Genomic DNA, 19,974 nt, shown 5'->3' on the forward strand with positions numbered 1-19,974 from the left:
ACCAGTGTTCAGCGACTTTACAGTTCAGCCGATGGTGAGCATGTACAGGGTGAATCTGAAAAAGTGAGCAATACTTTACGGGGTGATAGAAAGCAGCTATACAAGCAGTATTCAACATAGAACGTTTGGGCGGAACTCAAACGATGAACCAGTGGGTGGCATTGCAAATGGCATACATAAAAAGAGGCGGTCCTGGAACCCAACGGCATTTTCTACAGAGGATTGTTGAGACGATGGCTGGTTATACAAATCACGAATCTTCCGGGGCGATGGTTTGGTTGAGATGGTCCCACAGCTTTGCCACCAAGATCAACGAATCTCTCGTGTTTGGACTTTTTCCTGTGGGGTTCCTCCCTTTAAAACCAATAAGGATCTAGTGGCCAGGATCGATGTTGTTGCCGGCGATACACGGGAAATTCCTGGCGTCTTCACAAATGTGCGTCAGTCCCTATCCCACAGGCGTGAAGCTTGCATTACAGCTGGCGGGAGTTCGTTTGCGCAATTTCTTTGAGCATGTACAGTGGATGGACAAAAATATGGAAACACCTTGTGAAATGCATGTTTGAAAAGAAAGATTGATTTTAATGAAATATGTAGGTGGTGCTGGCGTTTTTGACTACTAACGCCACCTATACAACTTCGTAAATGTGCTAAACAGTTCAGTTGTTGTCGGAGTACTGTTATGTGAGGTTGTCATTCCATTATGTCAGAGTTAACAGACTTCGAACGTGGGCATATTGTTGGAGCACGTATGGTAGGTGCTTCCGTAAGCAAGGTAGCCGAGGTGTTTAGTGTTTCAAGAGGTACTGTATCAAAGATTTATTCCGCGTATTTGAAAAGCGGAAAAACATCATCTACTAAATCACAGCGCGGACGAAAGTGTGTCCTGAGTGATCGTGACAGACGATCATTAAGGGCAATTGTGACGAAAAATAAGAAGACCACAGCTGCAAAAGTTACTGTTGAAATGAATGTTGTGTTACCGAACCCTGTGAGTACCAAAACAATTAGAAGGGAGCTTCATAAACGGGGAATTGCTGGCCGTGCTGTAATTGAGAAGCCACTCATCAGTGATGCTAATGCCCGTAACAAGAAAAGGTGTTGTTTAAGTCGTAAAGCCTGGACTATAGAGCAGTGGAAGCGAGTAATATGGTCTGACGAGTCTTCTTTCACATTGTTTCCCACTTCTGGCCGAGTTTACGTCTGGAGAACGCCATCTCAAGCCTATAATACAGACTGCTTGTTGCCAAGAGTGAAACATGTCGGGGGTTCTGTTATGGTTTGGGCAGCCATATCGTGGTTCTCTGCTAGCCCCATGATAACTGTGTCAGGGCACATGACTGCCAAGACTTATGTGAACATTTTGGCCGATCAAGTTCATCCCATGGTGCAAGCTTTGTAATGGTGTCTTCCAAGACGACAAAGCCCCTGTTCACACAGCTCACATTGTCCAGGACTGGTTTTCGGCGCACGAGGATGAGTTGTCCCATCTCCTCTGGCCACCACAGTCACCAGACCTGAATATTATCGAACCTTTGTGATCTACATTGGAACGGAAAGTGCGTTCTCGTTATCCACCGCCAACATCGTTATCTGAACTTGCCACCGTTTTCCAGGAAGAATGGTACAATATTCTCTTGGCAAACATACAGGAACTGTATTTATCCATTCCGAGAAGACTGCAAGCTGTTTTGGATGCCAACGGGTTTCCTACACCATATTAAGCAAATAAACATGTTTTTTTAAAGGTGTTTCCATATTTTTGTCCAACCCCTGTACATCAACTACACTCCTGTTAATAAAATGTTTTCTGAAATATCTATTCTCATTCTTGTGTTAATTCTTTATATGTCACACTGGAAAACTATTATTTAACACCTCACCGCTTGCGTTCCGACCATACATTCTGTGACGAATGCTTATCGCATAGCTGCTTTCTATCACCCCGTAAAGTTTTGCGCACTTTTTTCAGATTCATCCTGTATGTTCGATAAGCATCTACAGAAAGCTGTCGAATTTTGATAGTTTTAAAGGAATTGCAGAATAGTTTTAAGAGAACACTTAAAAATGTGGGTTCAAAATTATTATCATGATAGAAGGTAAATACATTTTGCATTTCAAGTTTCATCTCAGATTCATTCCGATTTTCCTTTTAGTATATATGAAAATTTTATAATACTAAGCCTTTCGTTTTTTTTACTTGATTTTCCTTAGGCTTAGTATCAGCTTGAAATATAGTTCCGATTTCAGCTGTTCCATCTAACAGACTTCATCTCGTAATATGAAAGATAATAAAGCACTTTCTGCTAACATCTTTTATGATAATTCTTAATATTTTTAAATTTTGAGTTCGATTCCGAAGAGTTACTCTGTTATACCTTAAGCTCACTTCATATTTAAACTTTAAAAAAAGTACAATAAAATTAATAGTGTTTGAATGCAGATAATTATTTTTGTGGTAATTTTTATTTAAACTAAAAATATAAAGTTTATCAAAAAGCGGTGTCTGCAGAAGACCTCAGTAAAGTAGTTTAGTGTTTCAAACGTAATTCGTTTCGCAGCATTTTCTGGCAGATGCTGAATATATTAGTTAATTTTCACAAAAATTTTGAACCTATTTTTCTACAGTCAGCAGATTTTGAAATGGATAACGAACAGCATCTAAAAAAGAACTGAAGCCATTCCTTTAACATATGATGGATGGAAATGAATTTCCAGAACACTAACGTTTGAAAACAAATGTAAATCATCATATTATAATATCTATATCAATAAATTGTATGAGGTTAAGTGTTTTTACTTTAGTTTATACATTAATTTCAAAATGTGATGTATGATCAGATTGATTGTCATTCAATTGGATGATTAAATTTAAATTAACTAATTAGAAAAATAATAGAAGTATCAGTTTGTGTAGTTTTAACAATAATTCCACAAACTAGACTGAAAAACTAAATCAAGATAGCATTTCAACTATACACTAATTCTACTCTGTGGTTGAAATGGTACTTTAGTCTGCTATTCAGCCATCCAGACGGTATAGTGGTTAAGGAAGTCTACTGTGGTACCGAAGAGCCCGGGCTCGAATCCCGGAGAAGGCATTGTTGTAACTGTCTGTCCTTTCATGCTAGGCAACGCAGGCAGACTATTATGTGCCTCCCCAATAAAATGGCCACCACTTCTGTCCTTAAGAGTGGCAAATGCTGAATAGGGGAGTGCTCGTCAGTGGATTAAAAGAAATTTATTATTCTTTCGAAACATGTTGATTTTATCTTAACCACTTGCGCTAAAAAGACGTGCCACGCACGTCGAGATGCTTTTGTCTCAAACCGCGCGCAAAAATGAAAATAACATGGTGCACACGTCGCCTAACAACGGGATTGTTTATTTCTCGAGTTACAGCTCTGGATTGCACTCGCAGACGCGGGCCCGCCAGTGGTCGAGCGGTAAAGTCGCTGAGCTGGTAGTTCGGTCCGAGGTTCGAATCCCGCGAACGGGCTGACTGCATGGGCGTTTTCGTGGTTTTTCCCATGTGTAACGTGTATACGAGCCAGTTTCCCTTAGAAAGTCCACCACGAAGGCATCCCACCCCTTAGGCAGATGGTCCTCGAGGCTTTGCCATAATCACACACATGCACTCGCAGACGCGGAGCGGCGTAAATGAGACACTTTACCGCTTGTTATATTGTAGCGCACACAGTGCTTAAATTGCGCCGTAGCCCAGCTCCGGTACTTCTCAATTTTTAAAATAAATTGCAATTCTAGCTGGAGCGCACCGAAGCCCTAACTAAGATGAGCTCCGGTACTTCTTTTTATAAAACTGAACCACAATTTCAAGGGGGGAAAATAGAATTCCTAACGTTTTAGTTTAACAATAAGCAGACTTTGCAATACTCAATTTCCCTAGAAATGCGAACTCATGAGAACATGAGACGTTCAAGTAAAGTCCCCTCACTCACATGCGGAAACCTTTCCCTTTAAGAAGGGCAATAAATTTGGGACTCGCCATGCTATCCTATCTAGTGTATTGTTATCGATGGTTACAGTTAGTTATCCTCGCAGGAAGGAAAATGTTCTTAAATGTGTGTTAAGTGACAGCGAGTACAATAAGAGTGAAATAGTGCAATAAACGGCTCATTGCTTCTATACATCGTCTTGCCACAGTAACCAATTACGGAGAGCGAAAAGTGTAACCAGTAACTTTACATTCATCCTTAGGAGTCAGATTGAGGGCTCATTTTACACGTGACACACATCCGTTTAATGGCTATAATTATATCAACAAAGTGCCGCGGTCAAAGAAAACGTTCTCTCTCACCAAGATTTCCCTTATTTTTTGTTTCCACCCACTCATACGTTAACACTCTCATTTTGTTTTGCCCTGTTTTTAGCATTACCTGAATTTTCATCAGCTATACTTTAATAATATTTAATTTTTGTGATGATAAAAGAAGTTTTTTCACCCTACGATCAGAGCTTAAATTGGGCCGGAGCTCCCCGGATCCCGGCTCCGGTGCTTCTTAGTTTTCGTAAAAAATCATAATTCTAGCCGGAGTGCACCAGAGCTCTAAACAAGAAGGATGCTGCACTTGTAATTGAATATTGTAATTGCTGCTTTTATGTAATTGAATAACAATTTCAGTAGGAATTCTATCTCGAAAATTTTATTTTTAGCAATAAATTTATATTAAAAATCGCTTATTAAATTTTAATTTATTTCTTTACATTTAATTTAATTTTAAATATTTAATTACTTTAATCTTTAATTATTTAAATCTTTCAATAAATAATTAATTAATTATCTAATAATTATCAATGGAATTATAATGAATTATATATAATTATTGATTAAATAACATTTAATAAACATTAATTAAATAGCAATTAATTAATTTGATAATAACTGACTATTGAATTTTAAAATTATTAATGAGTTTAATAGTCGTTTTATTTATTTACTCTTGTTCCCTATTTGCTGACGGTCTTCCATAGGGCTCCGGCACTTCTAATTTTAGAAATTAAGCCCTGAGTGCACGGCTCTGCAACCGTGAAGTTTAGTCGTAGCGCAAGCGGTTAAAACTTTTAGAAGAACTGAAAGAAAAATTAAAGAGTAGCTTTCAAAATTATGTATCATTTAAAGTAATTGAAGAGAGAAAATGGTTACCCAGTTAAATGCTTTAAAATTTATTATTGTAAACGCATACTGGGCATTAAAAAAATATATTAATCCTCCTTTTTTCTGATTTCCCTTATATGAAGACTGCAAAATATAAAGCAGTAAAATAATAAAGTATTCCATTAAGTTTCAAAAGTCTTTATCTTTCATACAAAATAAATGAATTTGCAATTTTCGTATTAGTAAAGTATTAGTAAAATATATCTGAAGAAGTTTCTTTCAATGTCTGCGGAGCTGCAGTAATCTGTCTCCACAGGAAAATATATCGTCGGCGCGACAGGTGCAGATTATTGGCGTTTGCGCTAGCATTCTTGACCATGAGCGTGATGGGAATCAAAGTTGCTGAAGACATGTTTGACGATAACCTATGAAGCTGCGTATGGAAATCCTGTGGCCTAATAGTAATGGCAACTTCTGAAGCTGCGTTTTGAGTTCTAATTGATATCTGCCTCGAACTGTTTGGATTTTTTTATTTTTTATTTTATCAAACTTAATTTATGATACGATATTTATTTCACATCATAATTTCCAAACGATTTCTTTATAAATGATATTTTTTTCTGCCTTCATACAAGTGATTTATTACTGTAAGTTACAGTGCAATGCAGTTTTCTACCTCAATTTTAATCAATAGCTAAATTTGGTACAATACCTTTCCCTACTTAAGGGGATTTTATCATTCTTATGATCTGAGAAGTCTGAGAGACCAGGAATGTCTATTTGCCCTTTGTTTGTATTTGATCCTATTTCCGATTTCCTACTATTAGTGATTGACTTTTCGCTTAGGTCAAGCTAACTCAATCGCTTGGCGTAGTCGCTATAGTGCTAAATTTTGCGTTTACAATTGGAGCCCGAATGAGCTTTTTTCTGATTTATCCGCTAAAACAGATATTTTATGACTTCTGTAATTCTGTAATTAATACAATTTTGTTCGTTTCAAAATTATTATATTATTACATGTAATTAGGCTAATTTTGATAAGATTACATGTAATTATACTATATTATATTCATATACGTAAAAACAATAATTTTAATATTAAATAATTAATAAAATAATAGTTAATCTATGTTCATTATATGCAAAAGTAATTAGTTATCCGATTCTATGATATTAGTAAAGTGATAAAATCGCTATTTCCTCTTAAATGGCCTAGGATATTTGCTTTATTGTAAGTATTATTATCAGCAACGTATTATATCATATTTTACGCAATTTATGAACTCGCCGATTTATTTTATATGCATGTAAAATTAGTAGGAATGTAAATTATGTTTTGTAAGAATATAAAATGATAAAATTATTTATCTTCTCTTCTTTTATTTAAAAATATATATTCTAAAATAAATATAATACCAGCTATTCAAATTATAATTCATTTTCTACGTAGTGCATTTTTTACGTAAATTTCATGATTTGAGTTGTCTTTATCAAATGTGATGGAAAAGTACTGAAATTTCATCTTTGTATCTCGAAGTACATCATGACATTTTAATTTCATTTTCCTTTTTCCACGGAACGTTTAAACGATTAAAAAGATGTTCCGTTTTTATGTATGATTTAGTTCAATTTAATTTTTCCCGTTTATATTGAATTAGTATTTAACAAACAGATAGAAATATATACTATAGCGAAGCTCTAAGGGATGCAAATTTTGTATTACCTAAAATTGTTTTATCAAAAGAACAGTTATTTTTGAGTGTATACAATGCTTCTGAATTACATAAATAGCATTATTAACTGAAGTAGTCTTTGTTACCGTATTATTCTATTGAACAATAAAGAATATAACATAATGTATTTCAAATGTATTATTTACTTCTTAACATCATTTCTGGGTAATTTCAATAATCAATGTTCATACCAAATTTGTAGTAGGTAAAGGTGTGTATATGTGTAACATAACAATACTTTACAACCAATACTGTATCGATCACATGACATAAGAGTTCGAGTAATTATCATAGGGAAACATAAACAATAAAACAATTCTAAATTTCAGGAAGTTGCGTTGTGAATGCTAAAAACCCATTTTATGACTCAGGTCCAGTATAAAAGAATTAATTACAATAATTACAACAAGGTAAGTAAAATCAAACTAACGTTTATTTTTGGTGAAAAGGATATTTGGTTACATTTCTGATAGAGTCATGATACTCACTAATTCCATTACAATTATTAAGAATGCTTAATAACTTTAGCTGAAGAACACAAAAATATAAAACATACCCTTAAAAAAAACAGGGTCAGAGGGGGCTCCACAACTTTAAAGGAAGTATGGAACTATTCACACAAAATTTTTGAAAATACATATGTAGTAGGTCTTAGGCATCTTTACTAGGCTTGCAGCATATTTGTTGAAAGGAAAGGATAGAAGTTAGTGAAACCAATAAAATCAAACGATGATAACAACAACTACGAGGTCTGGCTCAGATTTTCCGCCCAAAGCAGCAATTCCATCAGCATGGTTCGATACGTCTACCTTCCTTAGGCCATTTCTGAGTGGATCATGGATCCAGACTTCTATTTCCTCACGGCTTAGCATATGGTGTTGGACCTATTTTCCCTGCAGCTCTCGGGGGTCTGCCAGGCAGAAGATAGAAGAAGGTATCATCTTGTCGCTGCAGCTCCGTCAAGAAGCTCTCCCTCTCAGACAACACTGCGCAGCCACTTTAATAGCTGGGGCGTTTTTTTGAAAATTTGGCGTAGAAGGTGAACAGCAACAAGCCAAGTCCAGCAACCTAAACAGAGAAATCTTCACGGGAAGGGGTTTCCCGGCTACCAGAACAGCCAGTTAGCGCAGTTCAATCATTCGGCCCCCAAAGCCACTCCGATGTGTCAACAAACTCCGCAGACGAAAACAAAGGGGGGGGGCATTTAGCCTCGCATCGAGGCTCAACTCGACCATGTAGAGCTTCCTATCCAACGATTATTTCCCCCTCCTCACAAATTCGCTGTAGAACATTTTCCTGCTAGCGCTGTCACAACAACCGGGGTCCTGTTTAAGTAAAACTGACGAAGCGCTGATAAGAGCACCATGTGGTGGAAACATCCAACACTTCATCCGACATGTGTTTTTTCGTTTGGGCGAAAATATTTCGGGGTGCAGTAATCCTCTGATAAGGGATTCTGAGAATGAATTCCAAGCTGACGGTTGGGATGTGAAAATTTTCAGAACCATTGAAATGTTAGTCAACACAAATGAATTTGGGACATTAAAAATTAAACTATTACATAACAATATAATTCATTAAAAATATCAGCACTATATAAATTGTTTCTTCAGCAGCATTTTAAGTATACATACTCATTAACCAGATGAAATTTCAATTACTATTGATTTACCTTACCGCCAGTCAGAAAATATGTATTCGACAACTTTAATAGAAAGAGGGGTAAAAAAATAAGCTAAGTTTAAAAAAAAAATTAACACACTAAAAGTGCAAGAAACAAAACTTTAAAATAATAATTAAAGTTAAAAGTTAAACAACCTTAAGAATCAAAAACCAAGTAAACCTAAACTCAAATTAAAAACTAAACAACTTGAGAAAACTTTTAAAGCAACCGAACCTAAAAGTTACAGTTTAAACTTCCACCAACTTTAAACAACTAAAGCAAAAAATTAAGAACTTCAAATACAAAACAAAACTGAAATAGTAAGCAAAACGTAAGCTTGAAAATAATAGCAATTAATACATAACATCTTTTTAGGCATTTAAAAGTATTTGATTCAAATATACCATATAAATGTGCAGAATTCTAACTTCTCCTCCCGATTTCTGGGATCATACTTACTAATACTTTTACTTTAAAATTAATGAACAATTTAATTATTTACTTTAGCATAAATTTGTTACTGAAGTCAACTACTAAATATAATTGCATGAAACTCTGCAGAAAATCAAATCACAAAGGTCAATGGTTAGACTCTTATGTTAAATCACATTACTTTTATACAGTCAGTCAACGACATTCATCTCTTAAAGGTAGAATAATGTGTGAATTTTTTTTGGAAGTTCAGGAATTTTTAATCACTCTTTAAAATGTGTACTTACTTTTAATTTTTCTGAATTTCAATTGTATGTATGAAATTAAAAATGTTGATATACATGTAATGATGTAAAGAAAATTTCACAAATTGAGCACAAATATTTTCAGAATTTGCTGATTACAATTCATTATATTCCTTTTTACGTGTAAGGCATTTATTTTAGCGTGAGAAGTCAAATTTTCATAAAAATTAGCTACTGTGTATTGTGTATGTGCTATTTAAAATTTCATAAGAATCTAATACTTAAAACAGGCTTTTTAGGTGGCCACATACCTGACTAAACAAGAATGGCAATATAGCATCGTGATTCTGAATCAAAATGATTATAATTGTTATTGCTTATGGTCACTGACGTAGTCAGCCCAAGTCCACAAAATTCCTCGTGGCAAGAGGAGCACTATTATTACGCCTGCCGTTGGCAACAGCCTTGAGCCCCATTCAGGTGACAGTGCAATTTAGTTCAGTTCCGTCCCCCCCCCCGAATTTGATGGAGAGCATCCGGGGGGGGGAGTGAGTCCGAGGATCTCCCATCCCTCTCCCCTTCTACCAAATCACAGGAGAGGACTTTCGGTTCCCCACATGTTTAGAGGGCCACCATGCCGTATAGACACTATACATTTACAAACATGCAGGCATTCTCCGGGATTCGAGACCGGTGCTTTCGGCATGGCAGTCAGCGACGCTAACCACCATAAAGGTTGGGTAGCTTATTGTTGTTATTATCAGTCTTGACGAGTATTATGCTAGTATACGGAAATCTGTACTTAGTATAATCCTGAAATATCCTTCTCAGTATAAATCTGAAAGAAGACTAATTTTTCATCATACAATCTACCACGGAAACAAAAATTATAAATGGAATTATCCCATCCAACTATTTTATCGATATTTGGTCAAAGATGAAGGTAGTAATATAATATATATTAAGCAGAAAGAGTAGATTAAAAAAATTACAAAATTTTTATAATACAGTTTTAATAATTTTGATAAATACCATTTTGACAGTTTTGTAGAGTGAATTTCATTGCAAAATGCATTAGTGACTTCGTTGATAAATATACTTTAGAATTTCGCTTGGAGCGGTTTTGAATAAGCTAAAATGCGTATTTAAACTCTAATTTCATTGATATAAACTTTGACATAGAAATAACTATTCTTAATTCATTTTGCTTTCAAATGAGTGGTTATTGTTATAACAAAATGTTAGATAATGTAACCGTTAATAAATTCAATAATTCACAAATTTACGGTTAATCATTTGTAGAATTCAAACTTAGTGATTTCAGCTGAATGTTTCATTCCATAGAATTTTGCGTAAACTATATAGTGATAATGAATATAATTATATATAATATTCATTATATATAATTATATTATATAATACGTATAATATTAATAAATTAGAGTGGTCTGCATTCAAAATGCACTGAGTTATTTCATGTGTAAACAAAATAAATACCAAATAAAGGCTGAATTTTAAAGGTTTTACTTAAATTATTTATTTAATAGCACAGATGATTTCCTGTCAATAAATTATCAATCATATCATTTTTAGAGTAAAATATTGATTAAAATTTTAAACACTTACAAATGTCAATAGCAACACTGTATTTTCTTGCGAAACGAAAATTGCAAATTTTTTAAAATAATTAAAGCTAAAATTTTAACAAGCTTGCAATATTTAGATAAAACATTCATATTCTGTTGTTAAAAACATAAGTGAATTTTAATAAATAGTTTCCTTTTGTTAATATTTCTCAGCTCAATTTCAACATGATGCTAATATGTTATCCAAAGGATGACTCATTAAATATTTGAAAACTGCTAAGTAGTTTATTTTATTACTTCATTTTGAATGTAAGTTAAATGAACTTTAAAACATGACTTTGAAGATACAATAATAATTAATTGTGTGCTACATTTTGTTTAAAAATCATCCAAATGTTTTTAATATTTTAAATCTTAATTTTAATAATAAAAACAGTTTTTTGACGTAACACTTTTGAAGTAAATATATATGAATCTTCCGTACGTCGTCATTTACGGGTATATACTGGAAATTCAGTTTAATTTTCTTGTGCACATTTGGATCTAATGAAGAATTATCCGGTAAATTAAAATTTAAACTTAAAGCATCTGAAAATTATATAAATCTTCGTAAAAACTTTATTGTTCCATAGCAGGCGAATTTGGCTATAGCTTTCGAGAGGGTTAGGCTCTCTAGAGGCTATGTTTAGAAGGTTAAGGGGATATTCAGAGATATCGTGATGATGCAGCAAGTAGTACTTTAAATCCTAATAATAACCCTTACCTCGTCGACTGGACCCAGTGATTATGTCCTGATGATATACTGGGATATGATGTTAAGCACTCGTAAAGATCTTTTAGGGGGTTTAGGGAATACTCAGAGATAGCATGAGGATATCCGCTTATCCGTGGACAGTGTCTTACGGAAATGTCCAGGAAGTTTTGTGCTACGTGAGTTCGTGGAATCATCTTTTAATTCAATACCAAGTGTCATTTTTAAACTGATAAAAAATTAATGCAACCTCAACTTTTTCCTTTCCAATTTCTTTCTTTTTCTTCCAAAATTCTGATCGAAATACTTTACTGATAGGCAATAGAATATGGTGTAAGTTAATACAGCTTTCCCTAATACTTAAGTAAAGGTTGCTTGAGAAGGAAAAGGCATGAAGTAACCTATTAAAACCCAATGATCATTTTATTAGCATAGCTTCTGTTTTACAAATTCTATAAATAAAGTTATATTATGTTTATGAAACTGTCTTCACCGAGTTGTCTAAGCATTTTCATATTTTCCTCCACCTTACTTTGAGAAATTTACATAAACATTAAAATTGTGTACTATAAAAGTGTTGGATTAACCCGGCAGCACGCGCGTCCTAATAGTAATGCGAGAACGCGCGTTGGGTCGAATAGGCCCGTGCGCAGTTTTCTTTAATTCATGCTACGTATTATTGAACCAGTAATATATATTTTATACCACGATTCACAAAAATCGAGAGAAGTTATATCATTGAAAACTATGAATTAATATCTAGAAAAATCTTGTTAAATCTTTACATTACATATAATGTTGAATAAGATAACAGAATAAGGTAAAATAATTGAATAGTTGAAGAAGGTAACTAAATTAATGAATTAATGCATTTAAACTTTTAACACTGAAACAATATTTACGTATGAAGCTACAAAATTGACGCTGGTATATATTTATTGGCACACATTACATATTATGGAGTTATGCTCCCCTCAGACATATTTTTTTCACATTTTGTGCATGATGTTTTAGATTTTCTGTCTTTCACAGCGGGACTTTCTTGCCGCAGCTTTAAAATTTTTAGAAGTAGTGTCCTCATCTTGTTCAGGCTGTGTTCTGTTTAATTTCATTCGCAAACTCCTGGAAATATTAGCTTGGATTCTTCTGTTTTCATTGTGCTACTTTAGAAGTTTTAACGCAAGATTCTTCAAAAAGATCCTCCTTTTACGGTACTTTTCTTAGGTTTATCGGCTGACAATAACAGGACGCGAGCGTTGATAGCAGCTGTATTTAACATACTAAAAAATACGACCATCGGCCATCTGTTGCTAATTCTAGCTGTAGAATATAATGCCGACATTTCGTCTACTACATCCACTGCTGCTTTCGTCAGGTTATAAAAAGTAATAATTTCCGGTTTTTTGGCAACAGTAGATGAAGGATCTATAGCATCATCATTATGCATAGTTGATAATAAAAGCACACATTTATTCTTTTTGGGAGTATATGACGCTACAGTCATATATTTCTGAAATCCGAAGAGCGTTGAATGCAATTCTCGTTTTCTGGAGCAAGTGAATTCCTTCGGTATTTTTTTTATTTTTTCTTATTGTCCCAACAAAAGTAATTTTTTTTACCTAGAAGGTCTTTAGCTAGACCAGCACCCGTATACCAGTTATCAACAGTGAGGTTTCTTCCTATGTTGAAAATATGTGCGACAAGTCTCGTAACAACTTTATCCGCGCTGTTTTCCAGTTTGTAGGGGCCTTCAGGTTGCATCCCTGCATATATTTCTAAATTCCAGGTATAAAAGGTCCGTGAATCAACTAGAGCAAACGTTTTAATACCGTACTTTTCAGGCTTACTGGGAATATATTGCCTGAAAGGACATATGCTTCTAAAAGGTTCTAATTTTTCATTCGATGGGGACGTACTCACCAAGCCTGTATAATTTCTTACAGTTATTTACAAGTAAATCCAACACAAATCTTACACAGCAAGTTTATCAAGTTCTTTCCTCTTCATACTATCTTTAACATCATCGAATGTTAGACAACGTAACAGAAATAAAAAAGTATCTTATAAGACATAAGTCCGGTGGAATATTTCCAGTCCTGTGCCATCAGTGGCCCAAATATCTTTCACATTAACGTGGGAAGATTTATGTGCTTCACGAAGGTAAAGAAGACCGGTAAAGGCTTTTATTTCGATTAAATTAGTTTTTTTCAGTCACGGTATCTTTGAAAATTATCCGCAATCTTGTCCATATGAATGTTCGTGCAATCAACAATGCGCTCTATTATGGTATTATCGACAGTACTAACCAAGAGTCTGTAGGAGATGATACAAGTTCTGGCATCACCAACATTTCCAGGTAATTTAATGATAGTATTATGCGAAAATGTTCTTACATTTTGTTTTGGCGTTTTTTTATTTCATTTTGTAATCCCATCTTTCCCAGTATAAAATTCGCCTAAACTGGATGCGTCTATTTCATTATCTTAATCAAATTCTTCTTCCAATGAAGTTTCATGAACACTAAATTGCTCTTCATCAATACTTTCTTCATCATCATCTCCATTTATTGATTCTTCATCTGTTGATACTTCGGCAAGTAATGTTAGAAGCCGTTTCATTTCATCTTTATAGCTCAAATAACGATGCATCTTTCAAATTCTTATACAAGCGTTATTAAACAAAACACGGATGCGAGAACGCGCGTTGGATCTTTCAGGCTCGGAGCATGGCCAACTACAGGATTGGCCACGGAATCTCAGAAGTCATGTGATCTGACGTCACGAACTCCGTCTGAGGAAAGAATGTTTGAGTGTGAGACGTGGATGTGTGTCGTTGGAGTAGCGTATATATTTAGTGTCCCTCGTTAATAACGAATATTTTAAACCGTTTTATTTTATATTATTTAAAATGCCAGATCGATGCTGTGTCCCAGGATGCCAATCAAATTATGACAAAGCTGGAACGTACGTTTCTGTTTTTAAATTTCCAAAAGACGTTGAAAAGACGTTTCTAAATTAGGCATAAATAATATGATCACAAAGATAAAATAACCGCATATTAGGTATATAAGGAATTTCAAATGTGATATAAGAAAGCATATTTTATTATGTTTCGCGACGATGGAAGTTCGATCATCGGGTTGAAATCGTCGAGTTTAGACGGAGGTTGTGACGTCACGCCAGAGCTTCCGTGGCCGTTCCTGTAGTTGGCCATGCTCGGAGGCAAAGAATCTCCTTAGAGATTCCATGGAGGTAGGAAGTAAGTTTCTACCTCCTTTCCTACCTCCATGAGAGATTCTTTGGGAGGAACGAGAAAACCAGTGGGGCAAAGCAAGGAACGAGAAAACCTTGGGCAAAGGGGACTTTTGATCCCTGATGTCGGACGGGACGGACCGCCTTTTTTTATCTGGAAGGTCGCCGCCATTTTTTTGTTATGCAGAGATTGTTCTCTCATTCGGCGGAGACAATGCCGGAATTACTTATCCATGATTGTACCTATAATATCTAATAATCAAGAATTGTTTACTTATTAAAGTTAATTGTTAATCAAACAATAAAAAGGTATCATTTATTAGTCGATCGACAGTCACATGTGTGAAGGAAATGAACCCCATGCTACGGATAATACAATAATTCTTATTTCCATCGGCACGACTACGGCAGTCTACTACATAGCCGATGAACTATTCCAATGTATTTTAATTATAATGGTTCACCGGAAAATTCTGGCCCCTCCCCCAAAGCAAGGAAAAAACAAAGTAAATTAAAATCAAAATTTTACCTTTAAACAAAGAGAACTCTATCCAAAGAATTGGAAACGTAAGTGAAATAATAAAATACTTTAGTGAAAAGAATCCAAACGAAACTGAAATATAAACTCACAAGAAATAATTAAAAACTTCGAGTACTTTCAATTAGAAACTATGAAAAATGTCGTTACTAGTGGTGACGCTTAAATTTGCTAGTTTGGAGTTATTGGCGTAACTGAAATTCAGAGGCGAGAAAGCAATCCCTCAAAATGCAAAAATTGTAACAAAAGACGGAATTCTAAAACCAAAATTAAAAAAAAATTAAAACTTATATTAAAATGTTAATTTCAAATTTATATCTTGAAAACGAACCACTATACTTTACTGTATAAATATGAAATTTAAATAAATTCTGTCGGGTGAACTATTATAATTAAAATACATTGAAATGGTTCATCGGCTAGTTCTGGAGACTGAAAAGCAAGGACTTTTATGAAAGACGGATTTCAATATTCCTCCTCTTGACGAATTGGTAATGAGAACTCCTTGTTTGAACTCCTCTTCTTTTATATTCTTTAAAACTCATTGATTTTTTGAAATAGAGTTTTAATTAAACTCAACTTTTTTAAATTTATAGTATTTTATGAAATTTATTACTTATGAATTTAAATTTTTGGTCTTTGTGAAAAATTGGTTCTTAATTTCTTAATTTATGGGCCCACCAGCGGCCGAGCGGTAAAGTCGCTGAACACTGGTAGTTCGGTCCGAGGTTCGAATCCCGCGAACGGGCTGGCTGCATGGGCGTTTTCGTGGTTTTCCCCATGTGTAACGTGTATACGAGCCAGTTTCCCTTAGAAAGTCCTCCACGAAGGCATCCCTCCCCTTAGGCAGATAGCCCTCGAGGCTTTGCCGTAATCACACACACACTTCTTAATTTATGTCAACGCGAAAATACTAGGCATGATTATGTTATTAAAAATATTTTGTAATTATATATCTATATCTATATATGTTAACTTCTTGATATAAACGAAAGGAAATGTAAAGTTAAAAATCCGAAACATAAACTATGCACCTTAGTAGCTTCCTTACTTGAAACCTCAATGGTGATTATTATTACAAATCAAAATGTAATCTAAACAAAGTCAAGTATCATATTCGATTTAGATTAATGATGTGACACTAAAATGGCAAATAGTTAAAGCTAACAACCATTGTAAAAAAATAATATAAATGTTGTTCCAAATTGTCTAAGCAATTTAACACAGTGTAAAAAGAAAGTTTGCACAAAAAATCCTCTCAAACCCATAAAACATGAGAAAAAATAAGAGTAAATGTATTTTACATCTCTCAATACGTCTTCATCAGTTGGTTTGATGTGACGGTTTGAGTTGGTTTGTTTGATTTCTGCAAAGCACTCAAGGGCAATCTGCGTAAGGGGATGTCTTTGTAAGGGACGTTTTAAGGGAAACCAGCTCGTAAACACGTTAGAAATATGGAAAACCACGAAAATGCCTATGCAGCCAGCCTGCGGTTGATGTACCAAGAAACTCAAAGAAAAAGTTCTCTTTTCTGTGCTAAGAAATGTACAAATATATAAAATTAAAATTAAATTAGGAAATATATAAATTAAACCAATATACGCATTTATTATTCTAACACCAACAGGCAGGAATCGAAAACGCAGTTTGAACAAATTTAATTTTATAATATTAAATAGCAAAATAAAAGAGAACGTGAAGTTAAAAAAAAATTAATGCGAAAAATAAATATTATTATTTTTTTTTTAATATTTGAGGAGACAAAAATTGAAATTTGGAATAATGTAAGTAATTTTTTACGGAGATATAAAGGAATAAATGAACAAGAAACTAAACTTACATATTAAGAACAATATTTAAATGCATGTATTGTTATAAAAGTTTCTTAATTAAACTAACAAATTTTCTAATTAACTTTAAGAGCAAAAATTCTGCATATTATTTGAGCAAATTAAAAAGTAACTTTGAATTATAAATTAACCATAGCACTCAAAATACAGGAAAAATTTGCAAAAATAATCTGCCCCTATAGCACATGTAAACCGTGAAGAGAAATTTGAGGCTAATAAACAAGTAAGACATGTTTGAATGTTGAATACAACATAGAAAGAAGTAAATGTAATTAAATCTGCTGTATTTACAAAATGTATAATGGAAAACCAATTTTTAAGCTTAAAAACTTATAAAACATAATCCAAGAAATATATGCTGAAACAAATCTTTAGGAAATTGTTTTGGAAGAAGATGAAATTTTAACACATAAAGATAAGAGAGTTTAGAAGGCGAATTAACTTGTGTTGTTACAATTTTATAGAATTCATTCATGCGTGCTTTAAAAAACGTTGAAAGTTGTTTTAGCTAATCAAAAATTAGTTATAAACCATATTTGTTTTTCAAAATGTTTATGAAATGTAAAAGTTTTGGAAAATAAAAATGTCTAATTTAACCGTGATCAAAAATCCATTCTACAACGCCCATTAGGATTAGATGTAGCTTTTCATGGAAATCAGCATGCGCAATTTAGATTGAAAAGTGTAATTTACTTAGCTGCTTTGTAATTAGATGGAATTTAATTTATTTTAAGAATTTTAAGTAATAATTTGAGTATTTTAAAAACCTTTCTCATTGTCCCTATAGATTTTTCTAATTTTGGTGACTTGTTTTTCAACAGTGTTGGCTATATTTCGGGAAATGTTTGAATATCCTTTAAAAAGACATAATCTGGCTGAGTTCTGCTTCCAAAAATAGTAATTGCTTACATTGAATTTCTGTAAGCTACTTAATTTCAAATTTAATCCCTGTTATATGATTTTGCATAGCATTCATTTTGCAGGCCCCCTACATAAAGCTTCAGCTAAAAATATTTTCAAGTTTGTGTGCCGAAACATAACATTAAACAAAAGTGTTAGAGGCTGAACTAAAACTAAATCATTCTGATCCTGTCCTCATCTTAGACATGTCACATCTCTGCTCTTGCTTTCTGCTCCGCCAACATGTCACCGCCTAACTCTCTTTTCATCACTTCTCAAATAAAATGTGTTCAGTCGGCCATTACAACTAACATCTTGTACGCACTGACCTCCTTCATTCCCTAAATCATATTTCCAATTTCATTATCAGCTTCTAAAATATTATATATATATAAAAGATTCGTGCTTTGTGCGGCTGCTATTGAACAACTCTGAATGAAGTTCTTATCGTTTTTTCCTGCGCTGAATATTTATCCGGTAACATTAGTAAACACTGAGCAAAAATCTTGTTGTAATCCTATAAAAATCATGTAAAATCGTTAGTTATGTAAAAATGATGCAGCAAATCAATTTTTGAATTATTTGATGTGTATAGGCACATTAATGCATATGCACTTTAATTAATGATTCGTCTATTATGCAGCTGTCATTTTGGGGCACTGTAAATTCAGTTCCAGTGTACTTTTCCTAAATAGTTATCTCGCAATAATAGTAAAAACTTGTACGCTAAAATATTTATTTTCATTTTTTTGTCCTCATGGGTCTTCTGAATGTATGACCTATTACATGCCCTATCAGAACATGCTTAAGAGGAAAGAAATATAAAATATGCTCGTTTATGTTAGTGCAAGGATATTCATAACTTCCAAACAGAAAATGTATGTACTGCCAAATTACTACGCAATTTGTCAATATAAATTTAAAGAGCAACTGTCGCGTGCTTTAATTCTGTCCATGATAATATTATCATATACAGTATATAAAAAGAAGCAATTTCTTTTTATTAACATATAGGTTTCTACAGCGATTCACTGCAAATCTTATGATATAATATTATGGAAAGGACTTACAACTCTACCTCAGTATTCCAGGAACTAATCTCCTAAGATCTTTTAATAATGTTTTTTCTTTCATGTAAACACTAATATTTATATGAATTTTAGATTATGAATGCATTATTGTTAAAAATTCAAGGAAAATCTCCTAGTCTAGAAAAAAATTCTTAATAGCAAGCATATTCTGTAAACAAATAACATGTTGTATTATTGATAAATTAAATCTCTACTCACTTATTAGCCTAAAGTAAATTTAGATACAAGGTCTGTATAAAATTTTTATCTCCATCGCAAAGGTTGCTTCCTTTATCTACTTCCCTTATCTAATGCTTACCCGAACAAGCAAGTCTGTCTTCTTCATTTCGTAGTTCGTTTTTCTCTCCATTTAGAATAAAGCCTTTCGGATTTATTTATATGTTTTTCCCACGTGGTCTGATGCAATGTGTCAGCACGTAGGACCTCATGCTGCTCTTTACTTCCTGAGATGTATTGTAATCATATGATCAGTCTCGGAGGCATCTAACAAATAAATAGATAATAAGTAACTGGAAACCTTCCTATCTGATTTATAACCATTACCATACGTCGCGTCCGAGTAAGAGAAATGATGTTTAGATAATGCTTATAATTTATATTCTAGGACTTTGACAAATCATAGCCTAATAAGTAAAGAGCTCTGAGCTTTAAAAATGTAATGTCATGTCTTGTTAAGCATGAATGATTATAGCTGCATAACGATTTAAAAATTGTTTTTAATAGATTCTTAATGCTATTTTTCTCATTTTGCGATGCGCCTGAATTATATTGAATGAAATATTAAAGAGATATATATATCGTCGTCCTCAACGTTTTTG

At 33.6% G+C, this 19,974-nt stretch overlaps 1 long non-coding RNA gene across 1 annotated transcript in view; it reads left to right on the forward strand.

The window, feature by feature from the left end:
* Nucleotides 1-19,974, forward strand: part of LOC146993275 (uncharacterized) — a 336,863-nt gene that overhangs the window by 285,638 nt on the left and 31,251 nt on the right. The window lies entirely within an intron of this gene.

The sequence above is a fragment of the Stegodyphus dumicola genome, chromosome X1 (assembly GCF_044657685.1).
Source record: "Stegodyphus dumicola isolate Sdum_Otavi_A_Nest chromosome X1, ASM4465768v1".
Lineage (NCBI taxonomy): Eukaryota > Metazoa > Arthropoda > Arachnida > Araneae > Eresidae > Stegodyphus > Stegodyphus dumicola.